Here is a 21,553-nt window from a genome sequence, read left to right on the forward strand (position 1 = left end):
CTCCAATGAAAGACCAGGTGGTTTGACTGCAGACTCCATGCAGACTTCACTACATTCCCTTCTGGAAAGAGTGATTCTAATAGAAGGACTATCTGGCGATGGAACATGCTGGTGGAAGTAGAATTGAGGTTGTTGGTCCTCTTTTTGCCCCTCCAACCACATCAGTGCTCTATTGTCTCCCCAATTCATGATTTGGACAGCCTTTTATGTGAACGGGGAGAACTGTGTAGGGAAAACATGGAGCAGAGCCCATCTTCACACCACCATTGGACCATTTTCCCTTTAAGAAGGGTAGCCAGATGTAGGTCATCAAAAGCCTATCCAGTGGCAGTGGAACCCGTGCTAAGAGCATGGCCTGCAGTCACACAGACATGGATCCAAAGTATAGTGTGGCCAAGGAACTTCCATTTTTGACCTTCAGCTTCTTCATCTGCACATTAGAGACCATGGAGACTAAACCTTGCAGAGCTGTGCTGTGTATAAAGCATCAAGCAGAGTGTGTGGTACATGGTCGGTATTCAATGTAATGGTAGTTGTTCTAGTGGCTAAAAAGGCCTTCCTTGCTAAGTAACCTTGAAATCAGACCGGTGGTCCTCAGTGCGACTGCTTTGGACCTTGGCTTCAGTTTTGACTTCTTTTTGCTGTTTGCTGCTGGTTTCAGCATCTGGTGTATATTTTATGTGTGTAACTTAGTCACTTGCCTCTTTTGCTCAACCCACATTTGGGGCCTTTGTGTCCTGGGTCTTCCTGTTCCCTTGTGATGACAGGAAAGGTGCCTTGCTCTCTGGACTTGTGTCTGATAAGACTGCCTCTGAGCTGGATAAATTAGGATTCAAAGAAGCAGAAAGAGAAGGTGTAAGTCATGCTTGCTAAAGAGCTGAAGAAAGAATAGCTACAAAATTAGAAAGCCACAAAAAGCAGAAGCAGACAAACCACTAATGCACAGCAACAAAGGTTGAACAATGATGTGTGGAAAAAAGGCCAACGCTCTGGCTTCTATGTGATTGTCTGCTCTCAATGCTGATGTCTTAGGGACACCACCATGGGTCAGACACCTTGCACTGAATAAGGAATCTGCACGGAAGGAATGAAGGAACGCTTTGAAGCATGTTGACCTGCTTCTGTGAAAGAATAAACTGCTTGCCTACTGTGGGCAGGAGCCCACAAAGCCTCAGAGACCTGTGTTTGCAAAGCAAATGCTGGCTTTTTGTGGGTTTGAAAGCTGCCAGAAACAAATTCTTTCCTCCTTTTGTACTAGGCCTCTTGCCAATACCAACAAACAATTTTAGTTCTTAAAAACAAAACAAAACACCTATTTCAGGTTGTCCTTGCAATCTTCCACCACCATCTGCAGGACTGAAAACATACTTCCATTCGATACTTCCTCCTCCTCCTTAAAGCTGAAGGCTTTGAAACCCAAGGTCTCCTTTGATGGAACATCCCTGGTAAGAAGAGTTCAGGACACAGTGCATAAAAAAGGTTGACTAGAGTTAAAGGAAATTTTAGTCCCAGGACTAATAGATGATATGTTAGCAATCAACACACTGCCTGACCCCACATAGCTGGGTGCAGACCATTCATTTTATTTATGTAAAACACAAACCTAATCTGTTTAATTTGTGATAAATTTTCACAGAAATGAGAGTCACACATTTTGAGTTTTTCTAATGCTCATAAAGCAGATTACCCCTTCAAGTTCAACAATGTAAGGAAACAGAGCTCCCCAGCCCTCTCTGTTCCCATGATGCCTGTAAGGGCTGGAAACCTTGGAGGTAGAGGGAGAAGGGAATCTGAGAAATAGAGGGTGGAACACAATAAATATCCAATCATAAGTGTGTGCTTACTGACCGTGATCTTTTGCACCCTACCTGGAATGAGTCATAAGACAGTTCCTGGCAAAACTTGAGAGAAGCCTCTATGTTTTATCTTCAGTGGGTTCAACTTGCTAGAACTCCCAGCACAGTCAGCTTCGGAGAAGGAAGCACACATAACTCATATGCCCTGGACTTGGCCCTCACCTCCGTCTCACTCCCATCTTGGTTCCTAGCTGTGACCTTCCCAGAAGTCTGGTCTCTTGCTTGTCTCCTGTTTTCACCCGAGATTTGCTGTCAGCATTAGTTTGACCAGCCCTGCTACCACATCCAACTCCATCTATTCATTATACTCTTTCCCCCTGGTTCTAGAAGTTTCCTTGTGATGGAAAAGGCAGAGTTCGAGGATTAGGGACTAGTGAGTAGATGAAGCAGGAAAAACTTATGACTTTATTCATTCAACAAATATTTATTAAATAGCTACCATGTGCCGGGAGTTAGGACTTCAGTGGTCCATGAAATAGTCACCAGCTGAGCTTTAAGGAACTTACGCACTTGGGTTCCACTTAATACCACATTATAAGTCACACCTACTGAGCCCTTACTACACACCAGGCATTGTGCAAAGAGATTTATCCTACAAAATACCTACAGTAGCCATATAAGGAGTAAATTTATCAGTTCTATTTTGGAACTTGAAACTCAAAAGTTTGAGTAACTTTCCCAGGCTCACAGAGCTAGTAATGGGTAAAAGTAGGATTTTACTGAAACTCTTAACTTCTGCCCCAGTGCCCTTAATTTCTGTGCTGCATTCTGCTAATTTGGAATCACAGATCCTTCCTTGCACATTGCCACATTTAAATGTTTGTGGAATTGACCTGTTTGTTCAGGAAAGTGTTGCAGGTTTAGCCTCATGAGTGAGGAGAAGGTGGTGACATAGGTGATGATAATCTGATAGATTAGACATGGTCTGAAATTCTGCCTTTGAGATTAACTGTGCGAGGTGATTAATTACTCTATTTTTTTCAGTTCTCTTTCTAAGACTGCATAACTCTGGATTATGGATGGAGGTTCACCTTCAGGCCTGAACATCTAAATGAGAATTGGTTTTATCAGTCTTTTTTTTCCCTAGGAGATAATGAGCATTATAGGAAAAGAAGATTTTGGAGAGTGTTTAGAATGCTTTGAGAATCAGTGAGTCTCCTATTGCCATTTGAACCCTAAGCTGGGCCTAGGACCATTAAACAGGTGTTTTACTTGAAACTAACTACTCTTGTGGGACCTTACATTTGGCAAAGCATCTAGCTCAGATTATAGCATAGCCATTACTCAGCATTTCTGGGAAACCATCCATCTGAGTTTGCAATAATCTCCTTGTTTGGCTGAATTGCCAATCAAAACAATATCATCCTCCCTGGTCCAAAACGTTTTCATAGCACAGTGGAGTCAATCACCACTGATGTCACACAGGGGATTTGGAGAACTGCAAGTACAGTCAACCAAGCTTTACTAGAGACAGCAATAGGGAAACTGCTTTCTTTGTGTGTTGGGAATTCTCTACTGTCAAGGGAAAGGCAGGCACATCCCAGTAAAGCAAAGACCTGGGCAATTAGTTTCAAAGACACAGCCATTTGATTATGCAGGTCTGCAAAAGTAAGCATGTCTCTTCTGGGACACTGCCCTTGTAATTCAACTATTGTCTAAACGCCAAAGCCCTAGAAGTTTTATTTGGTTTGTGGCTCAGCAGTGACACAATTGCTGTCAATCTCCAGCCAGACACAGTTCTGGGTGGCAGCACAAAGCCGTCTTCACTGGGAAACATGGGATCGTTTCATTGTTTGAGTCAGTGAAGCTCCATAAGAGAAGGGATATGTTAATTTCAGACCTACAAGTTGATTTCTTTCCTGAGCAGACCCACGGTTGGAAAAGGAGAGGCACTTTATTGAAAGAAACCCCTTGTTTCGAGTCTGAGAACCATTTTCTTTCTTTTTTTCATCCATAAAGAAGCAGGTGGCACAAAGAATTAGATGAAGTCCAGGTGGTAAAAGGATTAAGAATTCTCCAAAGAAATAAATTCTAAGTCTGACAATCTTTCAAACAATCTATCCAAGACATTGTATGTCTTATTAATTGTCCCTTTTGAAGGTTAGCGTAATAAAAACTGGTATTTACATAGTGCTTACTCTGTGGCAGGCACTAGTCTAATGTTTGTTTGTTTTTTAATTGTACCTACATTAAGTCCTTACATTCTCACAACAACTTTTGTGAAGTAGGCTATTTTTATTCCCACTTTAAAAATGAGGCAACTAAGGCACAGAAAGAATCAGTAACTTGCCCAAGTTTTCATAGCAAGTAAAGTCAGAGTCAGAAATTGAATTCAGGCAGTCTAGCTCCAGAGGCTTAAGATACTCCAAACACTATCACTAGAAAAAGAAGAAGAAGGAAGAGGAGGAGGAGGAAAGAAGAAGAATTTAAAGGCAGATAAGGTAACATTAGTCATTTCTTTCCTTTGATCTAGGTGGCCATGCTTCATATTTGAGCGATAAGAATTAATCCACAATGTTCCCACCAGTACAAATATTCTGTGTCTCTGGAATCCAGTTCTTTACCTCTTTGTTCTTATCACTCCCTCCCTGCCTTGGCAGACTTCTCTATGGGCTGGCTGGTATCTGTGTACTGATTGTGTTTGAATGATGCTCGTGAATGTGGCCTGTGTACACTTATAAGAAAAGTTACCATGAAGCAGAGCGCTCCATCAGGGTTTCTGGGTGGGTTGGATCAAGTCACTTGTCTTTCAGATCTGTTATAAGAACCCATGCGTGGACTCCGGTTAGGCAATATTTCATTTTCCAGAACTCAGCATGTGATTGCCAAATTTCTATTCAAAGGTAACATTTTATGAAACACCAGATGTTTTTGAATGTCTGACTGAAGTTAAGTGTAAAAACAGCCATGTATTCATAAGAATACGACGATAATCTCCCCAAGAAAGTTTTCTATCTCTGAGATCACTGAATAATAACTGAGTTGACCGACTGGATGATAGCCTTGCAAGATAATCAGCTGTAATGGAAAGAGATGCTAGTTAGCTGAGCTCATCCAGGTTACAAAATAAATCTTTGTCATTAGTTTGTGTGTGTGTGTGTGTGTGTGTGTGTGTGTTTCACTTTATGACTCAGTTTTTCCTTCTAGTTCAATAGTTTCTGTTTTATATTCGTTATTTGATAATTCACATCATAGATTCATAGTGATTACTTTCAATTCTATAATAAGGTCTCTGAATCTAAGAATTAGAGAAACATTAGGACCATCTAGTCCAATCATTTTGTTTTGTGAATGAAAAGGCTGGGACCCAGTCAGGTTGAGGGGCTTCTCAAGGTTGTGTAGTGAGTAAGATGGAGGGAAATGATGCCTTACAGCTCTCTTGCTTGTTAGAGCTCAGCTTCCTCCAACTGAAATTGGTGATGGGACAGAAACAGCAGAAGGCAGGAGCTATTAACACTGCCTTTTACCCTTCTCAAATTGCTATGGTAGGTTACTCTGTTATGAACACCAGAAGTCACCCTGATGACTCTGGAAGCAAAGGTTGAGGAAGGGTGGCGTATGGGTCTGCTCAGGGTCTGCCCCCAGATGCTGTCTGCCTCTTTGTATCTTGCAGTCCTTAACTTCAGGTTATTTTTTACCTAATGCTTTCAGTCATTGAGATGCCACACTATGTCCTTGTCAAAAACAGGAGATAATTTTGGGCTTTGAATTATAACGCCTTCACAGTCTTGGTCACAGGCACAATAGATTTTTACTTTTTTTATAATAATTTTTGTTAAGAACAGCTTATTTTTACTAAAAGGCAGTTAAGGGGTCTAAATGGCCTCTAGAAGTAGTTATATTCTAAAATTATCTTGTCCTATGTAGGATACAGCCACAAGGTGTGTGTGTGTGTGTGTGTGTGTGTGTGTATCTTTAGTTGTGCTGTTGTGGCTGCCTCGATGTCCTGAATCAATTCAAAATGTTTACCTTTCATGGTCATTTTGACTTTGGGGAAGAGCCAGAAGTCGCGTGGTGCCAGATCTAGTGAATAAGGTGAATGAGGACACACTGTAATGTTTTTATTTGACAGAAATTGCCGTACCAGAAGCAATGTGTAATAGGGAACATTGCCATGATGGAGGATGAAGTAAAGACACTCACGAAGGAGGACTTCCAGAACTGCTTCAGAAAGTGGCAAGAATGATGGGATACGTGTGTCTGAAGCAAGGGGGAGTATTTTGAGGGGTGTTAATGGCAATGTGTCTTTTACTGTAAATATATTTTCTTAAATTTAAACATTCACTGTATTTTTTTATCACACCTCATACACGCACACAAATATATATGTTTATACATATATATTTCTGAATCTAGGGTATCAGTTTCTGAATCTAGGAAGGAAGTAGGGTGAGTTTTATTTTTGTCTCAGAGTTCGAACTAGAACTAGATTGCATTAATTGGTGACCGCAACAGTTGAATTTAGTGATAAACAATAGTCTATATGTAGATGTAGAGATTTGTGTTTCTCTGAAATCCTGTTCCACTTTATACAACTCTTTTGTATGCATAGCGTGTAACAAGATATTAATTCCCCTAACTTGATGTTTCACGTGAAGTTAAACTTTTAAGGAAATATTTCAGTTATGTTCTTGGTTCATTGAGTCAGGGAAATACTATGGGTCAAACACAATTATAATTAAGGCATCCCCCCTCACTTGGTGGCAGCAGCTAAAGGAATACAATAAAAGAAAAATGGGATCTTTTTATTTGTGGCAAATACTACAGGATCCTTAGAAGCTGGATTTAATCCTCCTGTTTCCAAGGAATGAAAACAGAACGTCTAAGAGTTTCTTTCACCTGACCATGGTCATGTGGCATACCAAAGGAGGAACCTGCAGACTATTCAGGGCACCAGTGTGTTCTATTTACCTAGTTTACTTTCCCCTGTATTTGTAGAACTCAGTTTGGTCTCAACTTCACTGGCTTCGATATTTCCTCAGATGAAAACCCCCAAAAGGCTCTGAATCATACTTGCCTCAGAATATTGGCGTGCCTATTCTATGAGTCTGTTCTTTTATCCAACCTCCACACCACTATCTAAGGTCTTCAGAAAATAAGGAAAAAAACACCCTGGAACAGCCTCATGAGTTAGCAGAGGTCAGGAAATCTAGCCCTGTTATGAGGGGAGATTTCATTGAGACATATGAGGGAAGAGAATGGTGTATTATTCTAATTTCAATACAGTCAGTGAGGGGGGTGTTGGCTGGATGCCAGATAAGGAAATGAAACATGTAATGAAAAAGCCCCACCATCAGAAATCCAACTACATTGATCCTAACACTCATTTGAATCTTGTAGAACAGCTCTTTCAAAGTAACCTGATAAGTTTGAACACTACATTCATATTCACCTAGTGCTCCTGTGTGCCTGGGGTCAGGATGCCCTTCAGCTCCACCAACCAGAGGAATAAGGACACTCCAAACTTTCCCCCAGCGAAATGATTTGTAGTCAGAGCCAGGAAGAAACCCAGAGACAAAAGCTGAGCCTGGCCCAGTTCACTGGCTACATTCTGCCTGCGGAGCAAACTTAGCCTCAAAAGAAACTCCAAACAGCTGAGAGTAAAACTTGACAGAAGCCAGAGGCTTATCTCAGCCACCTTAACTTAGACATGGCTTGAAAGATGTACCGAGATCAATAAATTTAAAACGATTGCATTCAGTTTCTTTTTCCGGAAGTAGCTTTCTGAGGTAGCGTGCGGGTTAGTGTGGTCTTTGTCAGCTTCCACCATGGCGTACCATGGCCAGGGCCAAAAAGTGCAGAAGGTGATGGTGCAGCCCATCAACCTCATCTTCAGATACTTGCAAAAATAGATCTTGGATTCAGGTGTGGCTATATGAGCAAGTGAATATGCAGATAGAGGGCTGTATCATTGGTTTTGATGAGTATATGAACCTCATATTAGATGATGCAGAAGAGATTCATTCTAAAACAAAGTCAAGAAAACAGTTGGGGCGGATCATGCTAAAAGGAGATAATATTACTCTGCTTCAAGGTGTCTCCAACTAGAAATGACTAATGAAGTGAGAAATTGTTGAGAAGGCAAAACAGTTTGTATTTTTTAGGTCTCCTTTGTTAGGAGCATAGTTCTTAAACGTTTATTCATATTGCTCCAATTACTCTTATGTTATTACCAGATGACCATAAATGCTGAGGAATTGTTTTTATTAAAAAATAAAATTAAAATTAAAATAAATAAAATGATTGCATTCATACAAAATTTGTTTTCTGACCACAATGGAATGAAATTAGAAATCAATAACAGTAAGAAATTTGAGAAATTCATAAATACATGGAAATTAACATAGTCCTACATAACCAATGGGTCAAAACTGATTCAAGAAGAAATAAAAAACCTGAACCTATCTATAACAAGTAAAGAGATTGAATCAGTAATTAAAAACCTCCCAAACAAAGATGGTTTCACTGGTGAATTCTACAAACTATTTAAAGAAAAATTAGTCTCCTCAAACTCTGTCAATAGAGAAGGAGGGAATACTTCTCAACTCATTCTATATTACCCTTATACCAAAATTTATACCAGTGTATTATATATTTTTTCAAAATTTATCAAATTGCATTTTTTAAATATGTGCAGTTGACTTTCTGTCAATTATACCTCAGAAACAAAATCTGAAAAAAATAGCGGAGAACTATCACTGTAAATTGAATAAAAACCCCTAAATTCAATGATAAGAAAATGAATGCTTTGGTGTTATGGTTCAACTTCCTTATTCCTCTTCATATTTAGTCACAAGAAATGGGTCCACTTGGTGCAATTTTACATGAACTAGGCATAATTTTAAGGACTTTGCATGTATTAGCTTATTTAATATTCACAACACCCCTGTGAGATACATAACCCTATTATAACATTTTATAGTCGAGGAAACTGAGGCACAGATAGACTTAACCAAGGACACTGATTAAATTAGCCAACCCAGAATTTAAATCCAGACTATCTGGCTCTAGCAGGTTCACTCTTGACAACTGCTCTATACACTACCTCTCAGACAAAGCTTTCAAATGGTTGTGAACTGTGCTTACTGGTTTCAAGTAGAAATACTAGGACTAGGAGGGAGACCTTCAGAACACCAGGGAAGAGGACTGAATGAGGTCCAGAAAAAGTCACCTGTGTAGTCCAGATCTGTCTGTACACATGTCCTGCAAAGGCCATGTGTCATAGACCTTAATTATTTTCTCCATTTGTGCAGGTTGACTCTTTCTGCACCAGGATAACCTTGGTGCTCAAGGCCCTTCACCAGCTTTCACAAGAAATTCAACCACACTAAACATACACGGAATTTTGTTTGTAGTTTTCATCAAGTTCTGGGATTAATGGGAAAGGGTCATACCTCCCTGGGCACAGCTTTACCCCATCCCTCCATCTCATCAACTCTTCTTTACGCCTCTCTTCCCTTCTGCAGCCTGTTTCCCATCACTCCTCATATTTTCCTTGAAAGGCTTGGTCCCAGTTGGCCTTTTATTTTCCTTCTCCACTTAACACCTAGACTTTGACTCTCCTTACAAGCCTATCAAAGCCATTTCTCCCTTAGGAAATTCTCACGTCAGCTGATAAGATGATGAGGTTGCCTCCATGTCCTCACAGAAGCCCTCTGCTAGCTTTCTCAAGGCTGACCTGACTGTGTGTTGCTTTGGTACCACATCTAAAAGAAATGCATGGAGAACCTTCCATGCAAGGTTCTTGCATGCAAGGGCCTTCCTCTCAGACAGAACCTTAGCCCTCGGGTATCAAAGCAAAGGCCAAAGCTCAGTTCATCCCTCAGATTCTTCCGAGATTTTCTCAGATTGATACCTGATGTCCCCTGTTGGCTAGTGGGCTCCCCTGCTTCAGTTTGTATGGCTCTGCTAGGGAAGAAATACAAAGGCTTGCACACTTCTCCCCTCCCACAAGCTTTGTACAGCTGCATCGTTTGGGCCTGCATATTTTTAAATGTAAAGGCAGCAGCAGGGACAGAGTGGGTATTTATGACTCAGGATCTCAGGTCTCTAAGGACTGGAAAAACAATTAGGATGACCTCAGCCACTAATCTGGATTGCCCGTGGGAGAGTAAGGGGTGGAAAGGGAGGAAGAATGGCCAATGAGGCCTCTCCCCAACAGTTGGTGCAGTACGAAGTGTGGGAGTAGAATAAACACTGTTAAAGGAAGTGAAATCCTCCGATGAGACAGTCTTTGCTACGCCTCTTCTTTGCTGTGTCGCCCCCTCACTCCAGCAATGACTAAGCTGATTCATTCGTGGCACATCCATTTTCAAATGGAGAGCAGCAGTTAGGACTTGAGAGAGGAGGAAGGTACAGGCCACAGTGACCCTCCTATAAGAGCAGAGACTGTGTGTGGAGGCAGAGGGATCTGTAGACATGTCTTTTGATTAGCAGTCACAATCTTTTACAAAGGCCTGAATTGGTTGTCAGCACATTTGTAAAAAGGGGATTATTTTATATTAAAAAAATCAAAATTCATGGATATACGCTGATCTGGCAACCTCATTTGTATTACTTTAAATAGCTGCTTAGCCGGTCTCCCTGCTTACAATCTGCTTTGAACTCAACAGCCAGAGGGATCCTTTTACATGTAAATCAAATCACTGATCAAAATCTTCCCATGATGTTTCATCTCACTCAGAGTAGAAATCAGATTTCCAGAAATGCTCTGCGAGACCCTACATGAGGAGCACCCTGTTACCTTTGATCTCTTCCTCCTCCTCTCCCCACAGATGACACAGATTCAAATCATGGTTCTATTTTCTATGTTCTGTTGTCACTTCCTCATCTGTAAAATGAAGCTAATACTTATAGCCTGCTCATAAGGTTGTTACAAAGACAAAACAAGTTAATATCATAAAAGCCCTTAAAACAGTGCCCGACACACAGTAAGAACAATCCTGATGACCTCCTTCTCCAGTCAGGGTGGCCTCTTTGATGTGCTTTAGATAAGCCAGGTTTGTATTTGCCTGAGGGTCTTTGCAAGTGCTGCTGTCTCTGCCCGGCTCTGGCTTCCACCATAACCAGGCGATTTGCCCCCTCACTTCCTTCAGGTCTTCCTTACCAGTATTTGGGATGAATCAAAAATTTAAAAATGAAGCGTGAAAGTGGAACAAAACAAAAGCCAGTCAGGAAGAAGTGAAATGAGTATTGATTAAATTCAGGAAGGAGATGGAAGAAAAAGACAAAACTATCTCAAAATGAAGCCTCGATTACAAGGTAGCTAATGGAGAAGAGTATCAAATAAAAATTTAACAAGGAGCATTGAAGAAAGACTGGAAAATAAGAGAATTAAGGCGTATGATAATTTTCTTTCTAGATAGATACGGATCAGCACTGTCTGGTTTAGGATTTACCAAATTATTGTTCTAGATATTTCTGTCTGAGCATCCAAGACCAGCTTGTCACCATCTCTGGCTAGCAGAAAACCTTTTTTGCCAATACTTCCATTCTGCTCCTTCCCCTCATCCGACTGAACTGTCTTCTCCAGCCTGTGACCACCCAGGAAGCAGAGCGCTGTAACTCCTTGTCCTTGCATCTAGGACAGGCTGAGATCACCCATCACCAGGCTCCTTAGACTTTCCAAGCGTCAAATGGTACCACATGCCCAACTCCCCCATGCCCTGTCCATCCTTCTTCTTCCCCTCCAATCTCCAGGTCTTTCTCTGACCTCTGAAAAGTTGTCAAAGTACTAAAAACCTCAGGGTGGGGAAGGGGAACAAAAATATAGAAAGAAAATATCTCGAAATATTTGTGCAGATTTTGTTTGATGTTGCTTGAATGGGAGCTGGAGGAAGAAGCAGGTGGATCGTCATTGGCTTTCCCTTAGCAGACCTTGTTTTAGAGGAGGGAGGAGGACTTATGGAACTCAGATGTCGACTACATTTTTTTCTATTTAGGAAGCTTGTCTGCTGGAGCCTTTCTCTAACCCCTCTCTGCCCCTTCAAATTAGATAATTGTTTTTCTAACAAGCTTTAGGGTGGAAGAGTTCTTTGAATTTGTTCCGGAACAGATAGTGTCAATTTAACTTAAGCTCACACTTTGATTGCAGATTTCCCTCAACCTGAAAAAAAACAAAAAAACACAAAAAAAAACACAACTTCCCCATTCTGTCACATCTCTCTTCTGTTTTCTCCTTTAGTTATAAGCAGGGTTCTGTGACCAGAGTAGGGAAGAGGTAAGCTAGCTCAATGCTCCCACACAAAAGGAACCCTAACAAGCATGGAATGGACCTGTTCAGGATGGTCATTGTCACTGCCCACTGTCTCCGGCTTGTGGTAGAAGGAAGAAGGAATAAGAAACATGGCTCCAAGGAGAAGGATAAATGAAGAAGGCCAAATATAAAGAACATCCATGAATATTTTTTAATTAAAATTGAAGTTTACATACATATGTCAATTCTATAAATACAAATTCTGGAGAAATTCTAAATTTGTACATTTTCATTTCTCAAGGCCATATTAGTATTCAGTTTTGTAGTTCTGCAATATACCACTTCCCCTACTTTTCTGTTCAACCTCTATCCTACTGCAGCCTATAGTTATTTAAGGTTCTTCTACTTGAGTTTTGACTTCTGAAATTAGATATATTTGTAAATGTAAAATACACTGCCTTTTAAAATCCAGAAGTAAATGACTTTCAGCCTGACATCCACATTGAGAATATCAGGGTTTCTGGGCTTTTCTTTGTATGTCCCCATTCCTCTTGGAATTCAGAAAAGAAAGGAAAAATTACACTGATGTATTTTATTATATCTTTTATTTAATAGGGTGACAGGGGCCAACCCAGAAGGTAATCCAGAAACTGCTTCAGTTTCTAGATAAATTGCTTCTTGTTTACCTTTTCTCTGGAAAATCATGCATTCAGGTTGCAGCGGTAAGGAATGCCAAACCTTCTGACGTATGGGCTGTCCTGATTACTGCCCCACTGACTTCCAACTTTCCCCAAAACCCAATGTCATGTTCCAGCAGAGTACTGGAGAGAAGAGAATAAAACATATCAGTTAGGATTAGATTCAGCTGAGAATAACATGAACCACTTCCCCTCTCACACACACAAAGTGCCTTGAAAAATAGAAGTGTCAAGGAATGATGTCAACCATAGAGTCATCAGGGAACCAGTCTTTCTACAAGGTTCTGTTCCAACATACTTGCCGGGGGTGGGGGGGGTGTTTGTCCTTATTCTTATGGTTCAAGATGGCTACTGGTGCCCAACCATCACTTCAACTGAATGGAGGGAAAGCAAAGGGCTTTTTCATCTTTCAAGAGAATTCCTAAAATGTCACACAATACTTCTACTTATGCCATATGAGCCAAAATTAATCACATGGTTAGCGGTAGCAAAAAGAGAGATTGTGCATATATACTTTTTGCTACACTCTAAGCTAAAATGTGGGTTTCTTATTACTAATAGAGGGGAGAATGAATATTGAAAGACAAATATCAGTCTCTGTCATACCTCATTCCTCCCTTTAACTACTTTATATTTTATAAAAATAGAAAAAGACCATCTCATTTATGTAAAGGTAACATTTTTGTACTATGGAATCTAATTACTTTTGTTCCATTTCCCAAAGAATTTTAAGTTATTGGCCTAGAAATCAAACTCTAGAAAGCTAGACTTCCATGACAGTGGGCTATAAATATGACTTGTATTTTTGCTCCAATCCACAGGCCAATGATTCCTTCGATCATTTTGTTTGATTCTACTCCCCCATCTTATTATTAGTAGTCATAGAAACAAGAGAATCTCAAACAGATTCACAACATGTACTCAGAATCCTCAGTGTTGCTACTCAAAGTATGAATTATCATTCTTTTAAAAAGGAATAAAATTATAGGGCCCACATCACCAAATATCTCAATATTTCCAAATCTCTAGATATAAAAGCATTGTGAGATCCCAGCTACTTGGTAATAGACCAATTATTTTTTTATATGGATGTTTTTACCTCATTTGAAAAATAATTTTTTTTCCGGTGAAATTCCAAATTTTGAAAAAAATCATCTTCTTGGTATTTCAGGTTCTTCGGTTAAGTTTTTGTGAGTTACTTAGAATGTCTGCCATCTCTCATTCGATACTTATTAAATTCACTTCTTTATTTCTGCTAACTTTCTAGTATTTTTAGCATTTTCTTAAAGTCATAGGCCTTCTCAAAAATTCTTAAAATTCCTAGAAAAATTCCTGATAATAGAGTCCACCTATGCATGAATAAACATATACCTCCTATTTCCATCCTCATAAAAAAATATCTTTGTGTCAGGATGAGATAGAGAAAGCATGGAGATTTCTAGGAAATCCCAATTCTAGGCTGTATTCAAGTTCTTTCCCTCACTTGTCATTTCTACAATAACATTTCTGATGTGGCCAACTGATCAAAGAAAGGTACAATGCTCTCTGCATGGTCTTTGCAAGATGTTTCCTAAAACGTACATTGTAGTTATTGAAATGGAGGAGTAAAATTAATTTACAATGTTTCCATAAGATTTATTGCTACCTTTCAACTGGTCCTCGTGGCTTTTCTGATATATTCTTTATAATTGAAGGTGTCATTGTTATTCCGTTGGTGTTGTTCTTGTGGTTTTGTCTCTTTTGTTTCATTTATTCTGATTCATACTCTCATATCAGAAGAAGAGCACAAGAAGTAAGAGAGCTGGAGGCACACAGAGAATGAGACAAAATGACAGAGGCTATGCGGAGTACAGACTGTTGTATGACTTTAGTTAGGCAACTAAATCCTTCAAAATAAGTATCTCCATTTACTATATTATGCGCTCACTGGGTATATCTTGCCACCACCTGAAGGGTGAATGTCCTCTGCATCAATCAGCTGGGGTTATTACTATTTAAAGCAGAAAGAAAGCATTAAATATATATTATGGTGGGAATAACATATAGTAGAAGAAGGGGACTAGAGATTTTACAGATGAGAAGTAATGACTGGAAGTGGGCCAGAGATCTACCATGACCAAAATCAGACAACTGAGGTGGAGTGATGTTAAACCTGATTGCAAAGAAATGACAGTTAACACCAAAGTGTGTGACAGTTGAACATCCGAGGGGTTAGGACTAAGGATTACTGTAAAGAAAGGAAATTGTGCTCATCACATGCAGGCAGAGGGGGCAAGTGAGATGGACAGAGCTTTAATGGCATTTATAAGGATCCGTTCTCTTGCCTTGTGGTTCTTAAAGGATGTGGATGTCTTTGGATCTGGGAACTCTACAGAATGCCCTAGAGCCCTGGAGTGTGTGTGGGTACACGGGCCCATCAAAGAAAAGACTACGTCCCTATCTTCAGAAAATAAATCATTACAATTATTTAGAAAACTCTATTTAGAAGATATATTTTAATTTTTGTAGAGTTGGCATTTCAGTGTCCCAAATTCTCCTTGCAGATGTCTCTTTCAAGGTGATTCTGGCTGTAAAAGTGCCTGGCAACAACAAATCTGAAGATTCATGAAGAGACCATGAAGACAGTAGTAGAAAACATGAGATGATATCCTTTAAATAGTCATTTTAAAAACATGGATTCACAGAAATATTTTGCGCTGCAGCAGTAGCCACGGGAACAGAAATTTCTACAAAAGATTCTGTGCGATGTCAGTTTTGGATCACATTTTGAGAGCACAATTGTTCCATCCAAGGATGATTAGATGTTGCTATTCTGCCATGTTTTTAAAAGCTTTCTTTGAATACATATCTCAATGATAGGAACATGCTGGGGCTACCAAGCAGGGCTCATGGGAATGATAACAGAGCAAACAGCTTTGGCCGTAAGGTCTTCTGTTTGGTCTAATACACTGTGGGAATGATTACTTGCCAGTAGTTTAGTAACTAAGGTCTGCACAAAAGCAAAGAAAGACACATTGTGACTAAAGGCACAGTAAATATTGAAGATGCAAGTTAGATAACGGGTAGTAAATGTAGGTTAATGAAGATTTGTAAAATATGAATAAACTGGAGTTCCTCTTAGAAATCATGTGAAACACACTGCCTTTCAAAGGAAGTGCTTTAAGACTTGGCTTCCCAAATGTATGTTGAGAAAGAGAAGTAAAGGAAATTTATTGATCTTGTGACAAAAGGAAAACAAACACATTAAATAATAATAATAATAATGATAATGATAATAATAATATTCAGACACTATTTAACTCTCATTTTTGCATGGTTTATTAACCAAATGCAAATTTTCAAGCCTAATGACTTGACCACAGTATGAAAACACTATGAAAGAAGACTCAAAAATCTACAAATTTCAGGTTTTCCCTTTGACTTTGGATTTAAAAAATATTGTTAAATAGGAAGAAAATCTTTTCCCAAATTTCAGATAAAGAGAAAGCAGAAGATTTATACAATTCAATGATAAATTGTTTGAATGTTAATAGATATCAAAATAAACCCTGCTTAGAAATAAAATCAATAATGTCTTCTCTTGTAAAATAGAGGTGCTAATAATACCTACCTCATCAGGTTAATTCACCTAAATAAAGTCCTGGCATGTGGAAATTGCTCAATATATTTGTTTCCTCTCTTCAAAGACAATGATCAAAATGTAACCGTCAATATTCCTCCTGATCACTTAGGACAAAATACATTGTGATGGGCATTTAATTATTTTTCACTCCTAGATCAAAAGCAGAGAACTGCAGTAAAAATAGAAAAGTCTTTAGAAAATGACTTCTTGCCTTCCATCTATTCAGTGTCATCTACACAATGCCACTATTGGACTTGGCAACAGTGACTAATACCTTAGCCACTATTTCATTGCTTTTATATCTGTAATTAACAGAGTTAAATATTTAAGTGTTAAGGTAACTCTTGAAAATTGCATTCTTTTTACAGAATTACAAAGCAATTAAAGGTAAAGACAACAATAGCAACAAAGGAAAGACAACTTAATGGCACTTCATTGAAAGTTAATAATGTGACATAAAATACATGATATCCTTAATTATGAAATACTAGTTTCAATTCCTGTTACACACATAAGTATTGTGTGCCTTAGAGACTACATTTCCTTGCCTGCAAAATGGACATGATACCTGCTGTGAGATTAAAATAGTGCATCTAGAACATTCAGCTCACTGCTTGTATTGCAGTATTCACTCATGTATTCATCCATTTAGCAAATATTTAGTGAGTTTTTATACTATGTCTGGCAATGTGTTAGGCACTGGAAACAACAATGAAAAAATAGACATTGTTCCTGATCTCCAGCTTAACAATGGCAGAAGAAACAGACATTAAAAATGAGACAAATAATAGTTTGATAAACAGGTAAAAGTTAATTCTGACTAAAAGTTCCCTTTCCCTTCTCCTCATTTGTAATAAAGAGAACACCCGTTCTTTTCACTCTCACTTATGAGAATTAAGTGAATTAGGAATGTGAGTCCACTTTGGAAATTCTAAAGCTCTCTACAAATACCTATTGCTGTATTAGTAACACAGATTTACCAAGCATGGGCTAATTACAAGGTCCTAGGGAAAATACAAAGGTTGACAGGACACAGGTTCTGCCTGCCCCTGCTTGGGGAAAGTAGGACAATTATAGCACTGTGAGCTATAATTCATGGCAGGTGTCTTGAAAGAGGGAGGGGAAGGTAATTGGATACTTGGAGGTGGCAGAGACAGGCTCAGTTGGGAGTGCTTAGAAGACCTCATAGAGCAGGTGAGTTAGAATTGGCTTTGATAGATAGGGGACTTGACAGCGTTTGGACTTGAGATCAGGAAACAATAAGCAAAGTACAGAAGTGGGAGAAAATGGGTAAGAGGAGAGAGGGGCGATAGATGAGAGTAAAAGGGATCAAATATATGGTGATGGAAGGAGAACTGACTCTGGGTGGTGAACACACAATGTGATATATACATGATGTATTACAGAATTGTACACCTGAAATCTATGTAACTTTACCAACAATTGTCACGCCAATAAACTTTAACTTAAAAAAAAAAGGAAAAACAGTCAACAAAGAAACAGTATGTGGTGCATTTTGGTTAAACTGAAAGAGGCATTAATGGCAGCATTTGGCAATAAGAGTTTGGACAAGTAGTTTAACATTGGCTCATAAAGGACTGTGAATGCCAAACTAAAAAGTGTGACCTGTATTTTCTGATAGCTGCAAGCCATTTAAGAAATTTGAGCAAGACAATAACAAAACTGGAGCTGTGAGCCAGGAAGAGCACTCATCCTTCAACAGTGTGTTGGATGGATCGTTATGACTATTGAAACAATTTTGATGAAGGGTATGGAGAGAGAGTTTTTGAAGTTTTATATTTTGGTCATCTTGAAATCCAGGGTCCTAAAGCTGTTAGAGTTGGAGTTGTCCTGGAAATCTGAAGTATTTTTGTATTTGGTGGTATTGAGACATGTAGAAAATAAACTTCTTTCTCTGAATGATATGAAACTCATAATATAGATCCAAAGAACATATATGTTTGGTGAAAATAAAGCACTCTTTGTAACCACATCTTTCATTTGCCTTAGCATGGGGTCACATTATCTATAATCTCTTGTCATAGAACTAGAGAAGAGAGAAATCAGGAGATAAAATCAATTGTTTGAAAAACTAGGCTGCTATGACTCACCATTTTCAACGGTACACACCAGGCCCCTTAGGGCTATAACTAGCATTAAGTAATAGCTGATCAGAGCAGCTTAATGAAATATCCCTGCTTCTGGAACTCCCACGGGCTGTGTGCACCGAACCAGCTGACCCTGACCCTCTCCTTCTACACCCATGAGCCTCTCAGAGCCAAAACAGCTGTGGGAGGTGAGTGGCAGCTGGTCAGCCAATCAACAAGGAGCTAAGAGATGACAGGCTCCATCTGTGACTTTACAGAGGTGGTGGAGGAAGCCAAGTTGCCCTGCCCAGTTGGGTTCAGAAACTCTCAACTGAAAGAATAACAGATGTTCATTAAAAAAAAATAAAAACCCCCAAACATAATTTTACTACATAAATACACGCCAGTGAATATTTGAAGAATAAGAACATTTTTTTTTTTTTTTTTTTTTTTTCCCAGCCCTCACAGGACGTCTGGAAGACAGACACAGAGAAGGGTCTACATACTTCTCATCTCTGTCACATTTCCGTGATGAACTCCAGAGAGTGTGAGACACTGTCTTGGTATGCTCTGCAGAGGAACTCTCAGGGCTTGTGCTGGGTTTGTTTAGAGCCAGAGGCAAATATGGGACTGAGCTCCCTATTCCCAAGGCAAGGAGAACAAATTATTTAGGAGCAAGATAGGTAGCTGAAGACTTTGTCCTATTACTTCATGTAAAAGTCGTCATATTAAATAAACACATTTGACATGAATTTACCATCATAGAGGAAAACGACGCTAAGCCATCCAGACAAGCTTTTAAGGAATTCAAAGGCCAGAATTTAAAATTCTCTTCATCCAAATAAGCAACCAGCAACCAGGGTTGGGCCTTCAGTCATGAATGGATTATGTAATGAAAGGAGGCAGCCAGAGGTTAAACCCTTTCTCCTAATGATGAACAAGTTAGTGAAAAACTCCCATAGAGGAGAATGCTACCTCAGGGCCTGTTCGTCAAAAGCTTCATCTTGCTGCCTTGGCCCAAAGGCCAGCATAATTATGGCCAAGGTGTGACCTGACCTCTGTAAATGGCAAGAAAGGTGCCAGAAAGGTCTTGAAAGACTATATGGGCTCGTCTTTGGGCTCTAGTCTGTACTTGTGGCTCTGTATCTGAAGCTGCCTCCAAAGTCTTCCTAGCTCAACTCTGAGAAAACCTAAACCTCCACCGCAGTACCAGGATTTCCCAACCCACCCAAATCTCTCCTGGGGCATTACTCTGTAATTAGGGAAGGAAAATATTGGCTTCCAGTAAACCTGCCATTGTGCCTGCCCAGGGCAGTCTTTCTTGGTAATTCACTATTAAGATGGAACCTTGAGGTAGAGATAAATTTATGCAGAGATAAATTTATTTTAGGAATCCTGGGTGATACCTATAGGGTTATGGGAGTAGAAATGGACTCCAGCAGGCACTCAGACAGATGTGCTGAACCCAAAAACACTGGAGGGTAGGTCAAGAGGCCAAACCAGTGTTCATAAAATAGAGGTCACAGGCAGAGCTGGGACAGACTTAGGTCAGGAATAAACACCTGAGTCTAGATATGTTGAAGCACCTACAACTATGATCACCTAAATCACCCATAATTACTTTCAGTGACTAACATCCCAGGGATGCTTGCCGCCTAGTATAACTGTTCCAGTATAATTAATTAATGTACTTAGCTTAGATTTCTAAAGATGATTCTTGACACAACAGGCTTAGACTTTTCCCTTTTAGTTGACATACATCTGCTATTTCTGCTGTAGATTTGTGTAGGGTAGGAAAGTTTAAATAATTTTTTAAGAACTGTTAATACAATGACTTTTATTTTACATGTCTGTTTTCAGATTGTTTTAAGGAGTTCCCTTTGAAAATACAAGAGGTCTATTACTCAATAAAAGGGAGAAGTCCACCAAAATTAATCCATTTCAACAGGTACTGAATGTCATGGCAAATAGTTTAAAGTTTGTTTGCAACCTTATCTGAGAGGAGAATGTGAAGTTTAGTATTTTAGATTTAACCGATTGAGTTGTAATTGCAAATATTCACTAAATTCTTAGGAGGATGAACAAGAGACTCAGCTGTTGACTTGGAGGCGAGTAAAATTTTCCCAACAAAATTGCATAACATGACCTAGTACCCATCACTTCGCAGTTGGACTTTTATAGCACAATCCCCAAAAGGATCACATTTTTAAGCTTATTCAATGGCTTAATTAATTTTCTGAAAGACTTATTTTAATCTGTTGATATCCAGATAATTTTCATTTGAAGTACTTTCCCCCCCGAAAATAAGACCTAACCGGAAAATAAGCCCTAGCATGATTTTTCAGGATGACATCCCCTGAACATAAGCCCTAATGCATCTTTTGGAGCAAAAATTAATATAAGACCCGGTGTTATTTTCGGGGAAACATGATACCAATCATTTTTTCATTCTTGTTGATTTTCTTTTCTGCCAATTTACTTTTTAATGTCTTTGCATGTAATTTCAGTAGTTCTTCACCATTTCTTGCTAAAGATGCTAATTGAGGGGCAAGGTTGTTGTACAGAGCAGAATGTCTGGAAACTAATTTTGTCAGTGGACAGTTTATTATTTTTGTGTTATGATGACACATGCTTCCTACCTTGTGTAGGAAGTTGTTATCAGGATAAAAACTCTGATAACAGGTATTTCATGTAAATTTTTCTTTTCTCAAAAGGAAGCCAGGGCAACTATTACATCGATTCATATGTAGTAACTAGAGAAACCATAGATTCCCAGAAACTGCAAGGCTAAACATTTACCTCGGTTAGCCACTCACCCAATGTTTAAATTCTCTGCGAAGGAACTCCTATTTTAACATCTTCTCCAACAGGGAACTTAACTGCCTCCCAGTCTCTCTCTTCATCTTTAAACAGCTCTGATATTTATAACATTTTCTTTACAATAAGCTGAAATGTTGTCTAGTATTTGGGCGTATGACAGTACAGCTATCGGGATGCTGGAAAAACACAGTGAGGAAAAGGGAGGGAAAAAATCAACTGGTTTGTACTTTTTCCCAATGAGGTAAATTGAGTTTGAATAGTTGGGCAAACATTTA

General features: G+C 39.2%; 1 long non-coding RNA gene and 1 pseudogene across 1 annotated transcript in view; both read left to right on the forward strand.

Annotated features, from left to right (window-relative positions):
- The window catches only part of LOC141571534 (uncharacterized), a 35,690-nt gene extending 15,283 nt beyond the window's left edge, over nt 1–20,407 (forward strand). Inside the window, exons 2-4 of the long non-coding RNA XR_012496327.2 lie at nt 15,293–18,140; nt 18,918–19,021; nt 20,319–20,407. This is a non-coding gene — a long non-coding RNA (uncharacterized LOC141571534). The remainder of the gene's footprint in view (nt 1–15,292; nt 18,141–18,917; nt 19,022–20,318) is intronic.
- Nucleotides 6,306–8,038, forward strand: LOC141571530 (small nuclear ribonucleoprotein E pseudogene; annotated as a pseudogene).
- Nucleotides 20,408–21,553: the final 1,146 nt, after the last annotated feature.

Source organism: Rhinolophus sinicus, chromosome 17 (assembly GCF_057876585.1).
Source record: "Rhinolophus sinicus isolate RSI-liver-muscle chromosome 17, RSI-T2T, whole genome shotgun sequence".
Lineage (NCBI taxonomy): Eukaryota > Metazoa > Chordata > Mammalia > Chiroptera > Rhinolophidae > Rhinolophus > Rhinolophus sinicus.